The 6,639-nt window shown below is 42.1% G+C and overlaps 1 long non-coding RNA gene across 2 annotated transcripts in view; it reads left to right on the plus strand.

Annotated features, from left to right (window-relative positions):
* Positions 1 to 1,168: 1,168 nt before the first annotated feature.
* LOC122559821 overlaps positions 1,169 to 6,639 on the plus strand; it is a 166,312-nt gene continuing 160,841 nt past the window's right edge. For both annotated transcript variants that reach the window (XR_006314560.1, XR_006314561.1), the window contains exon 1: positions 1,169 to 1,389. This is a non-coding gene — a long non-coding RNA (uncharacterized LOC122559821). The remainder of the gene's footprint in view (positions 1,390 to 6,639) is intronic.

Below are 6,639 nucleotides of genomic sequence, written 5' to 3' on the forward strand. Positions count from 1 at the left end.
ATTCATCATCTCTGATCTCCCAGGCATAGTATTTATATATCTAGTCCAGTCAGAAACTGCATGATGAAGCAGCTTGTTCATGACACCCCATCTAATATTAGATTACTTACAGTGTGGAAACAGGCCCTTCGGCCCAACAAGTCCACACCGACCCGCCAAAGCACACCCACCCAGACCCATTCCCCTACATCTAACATTACGGGGAATTTAGCATGGCCAATTCACCTAACCTGCACATTTTTGGACTGTGGGAGGAAACCGGAGCACCGGAGGAAACCCAAGCAGACACAGGGAGAATGTGCAAACTCCACACAGCCAGTCACCTGAGGCGGGAATTGAACGTGGGTCTCTGGCGCTGTGAGGCAGCAGTGCTAACCACTGTGTCATCGTGCCGCCATATCTCTGACATATATTGGCTGCTATGTGTACTGTCTATAAGATTATTGCAGCAACTCACTAATGCTCCTTTGACAGTCTTCCAAATAAGTGAGCTCAACAACCAAAAGGACAAGGACAACAGATGCATGGGAATACCACTACATATTCATTTCTGTTCGAATTTGACAGCATCCTCAATTATCTCACTGCTCCTTCACTGTTGTTGGGTCAAAATCTTGAAACTGCCTTTCTGACAGCAATGAGTGGTCCTACATCATATGAACTGCAGCAGTTCAAAACGAGAGCTTACTACCACATTCACCTGAGGAATCAGCTGGCCTAGCCAGTGACACAAACACACACACGCATACATCCCGTCTAGAATAAAAAGTAGGCCTGACTTATGCCTTCGTCTCCAACTGGGAGAATGTGCCAGTTCTGATGGAAAGTAACTTCAGCTGAATGATGATTCTGTCTCCAGATTCTGCTTGGCCTGTTGAATGTAATCTTTTAACATTTCAGATTTTGCAGTATCTGCATAATGATTAACGAAAACACATTAACGTTTATAATGTGGTGTTGTACTCCTACAGTGCAAGGAGATGATTCTCTGCTCTAACCACAATCCTCTCGTGCACACATGTGGATTGTAGCATATTGTCAGCGTGCAGAAACGTTGTCTGCTGCAGTTTGGGAGTTGTAGTCCACTTGGCAGCCGCTGGAGGCGACACCTCATTCCGTGAATTATAGAACTACAAATCCCAGAGATCAAGGCTGCTGCGCAGGCTCATTGAGAGATCACAACATGGCTGCGCCCGTCGTGTTATCGAGATGGAGCTGAGCCTTTGATGTGAGAAGCGGTTTGTTTATTTTTAACTTTAAAAATCTGCTGGACTCCCGAAGTGTAAAAGTGGACAAGAAGCACGCCATCACCACTGCAAAGATTGCTGCGAACTTAATCTATTTTCATGGGGATCCTGGATCTGAGTTGTGAACGTTACTGACCGCCAAGTGAGTACCATTTCATCCAGTTCGACCTTTCAGTAGGTTTATGGCGTGATCCCAAATTGATTCAAATTGGACAAAACTCTCTTTGGACTGTGGCATTGTCTGAGATTATTCGCTGCTGCCCGAGGCTGAACAAGGGAATCTCTTTTCCATCTGATGCCGGAATCCTGGGCTTTACTGGGTAACGACAGAGGCCCCCGAGCTGCGGGGAATTGTTTTGGTAAATGATCTAAGTTCCGAGTAGCCGGTCCCAGTGAAGGTAGCTCCGCTCTCATAGAAAATAAGAGCAATAGTAGGCCATTCAGCCCTCCGAGACTGCGGCGCTATTTAATATAGGCACGGCAGACCATCCAACTCAATACCGGTACGTGCTTTTGCCCCCTTCAAAGTTTTGCATCCACATTATACTTTGTTTGCTATTCATTTGCCCATTTACTCAATTTATCCAAATCGCACGGTAGCATATCTGCACCATCCTCACAGATTACCCTCTCTCTCAGCTTTATGCTGTCTGCAAACTTGAAGAAATTGGCTTTGAGGAAAGGTCACTCGACCTGAAATGTTGACTCTTATTTCTCTCCAAAGATGCTGGTAGACCTGCTGAGTTTTTTCCAGCAACTTCTGTTTTTTTGTTGGAGATATATTTAGTTTCCTCATGCAATTTGTGTAGTACCCCACAAGTCACTAGCTGCCACTTGGAAAATGACTTGTTTATTCTTACTCTTTGCATCCTGTCTACCAACCAGTTCTTTATCCATATCAGTACGCTACCCCCAATCCCATGCATTTTAATGTTACATTCCAGTCTTTAAGGGGGACCACCTTGAAAGCCTACTGAAAGTCCAACAAACCACATCCATTGGCTTCCCTTATCAAGTCTACTAGTTGTATTCTCGAAACACTCAGTAGCTTTGTCAAGCATGATTTTCCTTTTGTAAATCTGTGCTAACTCTGACCAATCTTGTCACTATTTTCCAAGTGCTTTGCTACTAAATATTTTATTGTGGACTCTAGCATTAACTCTTACTGCCAAGATCAGGCTAACCAGTCTGTAATTTCCTTTTTCCTCTCTGCCTCCTTTTTTAAATATTGGGGTTACTTCAGCTACCCTTCAATCTATAGGAACTTTTCCCAACTCTATAGAATCTTGAAAGATGACCACCAGTGCATCCATGATTTCTAGGGTGACTTCCTTATGTAGTCTGGGATGTTGATCTTCAGGTACTGGGGGTGTTATCAGCCTAACAGCTTCCCCAACACCATTTCTCTCCTGATACTGATTTCCTGCAGTTCCTCCCTTTCAAGACCCTGTGCTCCCCAACATTTCTGGGATGTTATTTGTGGCCTTTTTTATGAAGACAGTATTTAATTGGTCTGCCATCTTCTTGTTCTCCATTGCACTTGCCCTATTTTGATTGTAAGGGACCTACATTTGTCTTCACTAATCTTTTTTCTCTTCATATATCCTTGGAAGGTTTTGCCATCAATTTGTATGTTCTCTGCATATGTACTCTCGAACTCTATTTTTCCCTTCTTGATCAATCCCTTTGTCCTCCTTTAAAATATCAGTTTCTCCCAATCTTCAGGTCTGCTTTTATTTTGGATAATTTCTATGTCCCTTCTTTGCAGCTAATGCTATGTCTAATCTCCCTTGTTTTGTTTTTACACTTAATACTATCCCTAATTTCCCTTCTTAGCTAATTTTTAGGTCACTTTCTCATTTTATTTCAATGCTAGCCAGGAAGCAACTATTGTTGCAGTTCCTCTATGGACGATTTAAATGATTGCCATTACTTATCTACCATCAATTCTTTAGTTAACTTTTATAGTAATGTTAATGATACAATTTCTCATCGCCAGCTCATGTCTCATGTCATTGTAGTTTCCTTTTAGATTCAGGATCTTAGTTTTAGAATTAACTATGTCACGCTCCATCTTAATGAAGAATTCTATTGTATTGTATTTGCTTTTCCTAAAGGCACTTCGCAGAGCTAGATTGTCGATTACTCTTTTCTTGTTACACAATACCCAGTCTGGGATGGCCTGTTCTTTAATTGGTTCCTCAACATATTGATCCAGAAATCCATTTTATACACAGTCTAGTAACTCCTCCTTTGTCAGATTATTACTGATTTGATTTGCCCAATCTATATGCAGATTAAAGTCGCTCATAACTACAGCTGTATCTTTATTGCTTGAGCATCTAATTTCATGTTTAATGTCTTCCCCAATATTAACACCACAGTTTGAAAGTATATACAATCCCCACTATCTGTGTTTTGTCTCTTCTGGGTTTGTGTTGTGTCCCTGAAAGGAAGAGGGCAATGGCTAGGACTGAGCAGCTCAAGATTGGCTTTTCTGTTGGCATGAAGTCAGTGAGCTATGCTGATCTGGCAGCATAGCACTTGATTAAACCTTAAATGTGGTCTAAAGGTAAGGAGATAGTGTGCACAAAAAAATCAAAATCACAACCAGAATTAGAAAATTCAATTAGTTTGCATAACAAAAGCAATGACTGCATATGCTGAAATCAGAAATAAAAAGAGAAAGTGCTGGAATTACTCAGAGGCTTGGAAACACTTGTGGAGAGAGACAAATAGTTAATTTCAAATATTATTCTTTAAGCATCTTGGTAAGCCTTCAAAAATAATGTAGAGTTTGATTGGAGGAATAGTTGGCATGAATGAAATAGAATTTGTGTGGAGCTACTTCTCCAATCACAGATTCTGCCTCTCCAGTGTTTGCTGCTCCTGTTTCTTCAGTTACAATGTCTCTGACTGAAAGCAGCATTGGAACATCACTTTATCTTGCTTCATGTATTGTCTACTCAGATAGGATTTTTCACAATCTCCATAATCAAATACTCTCTGTTTGGCTGACAAATAGTCCACGTTATCTGATTCGATGTTCTGGTCTGTTTTTAACTGGAATTCAGTCTTTCAGACAAACTGTGACAGTTTAGTCAATTACTGTTGAGTTACAGCACTTAATTATACATGCACTCTTTCAGACACTGAAATATTGATACCAGTGACTTTTCTGATCAGTAGGGCATCATCTGACTGATTCCCTTTTCACTAGAGCAGATTTCATGTATCTTTTTGTTCATTTTAGTGTCATAAAGATGTACAGCATGGAAACAGACCCTTCGGTCCAACTAATCCATGCCAACCAGGTATCCTAACCTAATGTAGTCCCATTTGCCAGCACTTGGCCCATATCCCTCAAAACCCTTCCTACTTATATGTCCATCCAGATGCCTTTTAAATGTTGGAATTGTACTGGCTTCCACCACTTCCTCTGGCAACTCATTTCATACACTCAGCACCCTCTGAGTATAAAAGTTGCCCCTTAGATCCCTCTCCCACCCTAAACCTATGCCCTCTAGTTCTGGACTCCCCCACCCCAAGGAAATAAAACTTGTCTATTTACTTATACGTACCCCTCATGATTTTATAAGCCTCTATAAGGTCATCTGGCACTCCTGAGAAACCATCCCCAGCATATCAAGCCTCTCCCTATAGCTCACATCCTCCAAACCTGGCAACATCCTTGTAAATCTTTCTTGAACCCTTTCATGTTTCACAACATCCTTCTGACAGGAGGGAAACCAGAAATGTACACAGTATTCCAAAACTGGCCAAACCAATGTCCTGTACATGACCTCCCAATAAAAGTTAGGTGATGACCTACAGAGGAGAGCTTGTAGATGGTACTCACATGAATGGTGTCTTTCTTCTATTATCACAGGCTTGGGAGATGCTGTTGAAGGACCTTTGATGATTTACTGCAGTGCTTTGTGTGTATGGTATAGGCTGTTGCTGTGTGCTGCTGATGTCTAAGGGATACTGATCAAGTGGACTGCTGTGTCCTTCATGGAATGAAACTGTGTGAGTGTTGTTGGAGATGCACTCAGCAAGACATCTGAGGTGTCATAGAGTCATACAATACAGAAGAGGCCCTTTGGTCCATTGTGTCTGTGCTAACCTATCAATGCTAATCCCACTTTCCAGCAATTGGCCTTGAATGTTTAACTTTTCCAGTGCTCACCTATGTACTTTTTAAAGGTTGTGAGCTTTCCCAACTCTACTACCCTCCTAGGTAGTGCAATCCAGGTTCCCACTACCCTCTGGTTAATAAGAGCTTTCCTCAGATCCTCTCTAAACCTCCTGATCTTCACCTTAAAATTATGTCCCCTCTTGTTATTGATCTTTCAAATGAGGAGAACAGCTACTTTCTCTTCATCCTGTCCATGCCCCTTGCAATCTTATACAGTTCAATCAGGTCCCCCCTCAGACTCAATGTTTTGAGTCCAGTGACCCTTCATCAAAACATTGAGATGTTGATTCTGCTTTCTTTCCACAGATGCTGTCAGACTTGCTGAGCTCCTTCAGCAATTTCTGTTTTTTTAAGATTTCTGGCACACTCAGTTCCTGGTTTTATTTTAGTGCACCCTGAGACTTTCCTGCTCCAAAGAAAACAGCACAACCCACTCCACCCTCTTTTCGTAGCTAAAATGCTCCATCCCAGACAGCATTTGGTGAATCACCTCTGTGACCGCTCCAGTGCATCCTTCCAACAGTATGGCGATCAAAACTGCACACATTATTCCATCTGTAGCCTCACCAATCTTTTGTACTGATCCAACAAAACTTCTTTGCTCTTACAATCTCTGCCATAGTTGATTAAAACATATGTCCCATGTGCCTTGTTAACTACCCTATTAACCAGTCCTTCTGCCTTTGGGGATCCTGTTCCTCTGAGCTTCCTGCCATTCATTGGCTACTCCCTTGTCTTGTTACTTCTTCCAAAGGGCATCACCTCACACTTCTCAGGGTTTTCATCTTCCATCTTTATCAAATTACATCTGCCTTTGAACTGCCCATCTGACCAATCTGTCTATATCCTCATTCTTCCTCACTATCAATCATTTAACCAATCTTTGTGCCATCTAGAGTCATAGAGGTGTACAGCATGGAAACATACCCTTCGGTCCAAACTGTCCATGCGGACCAAATATCCCAACCCAATCTAGTTTCACCTGCCAGCATCCGGCCCATATCCCTCCAAACCCTTCCTATTCATATACCCATCCAAATGCCTCTTAAATGTTGCAATTGTACCAGCCTCCACCACTTCCGCTGGCAGCTCTTCCATACACGTACCACCCTCTGTGTGAAAAAGTTGCCCCTTAGGTCTCTTTTCTATCTTTTCCCTCTCACCCTAAACCTATGCCCTCTAGTTCTGGACTCC

The sequence above is a fragment of the Chiloscyllium plagiosum genome, chromosome 2 (genome assembly GCF_004010195.1).
Source record: "Chiloscyllium plagiosum isolate BGI_BamShark_2017 chromosome 2, ASM401019v2, whole genome shotgun sequence".
Lineage (NCBI taxonomy): Eukaryota > Metazoa > Chordata > Chondrichthyes > Orectolobiformes > Hemiscylliidae > Chiloscyllium > Chiloscyllium plagiosum.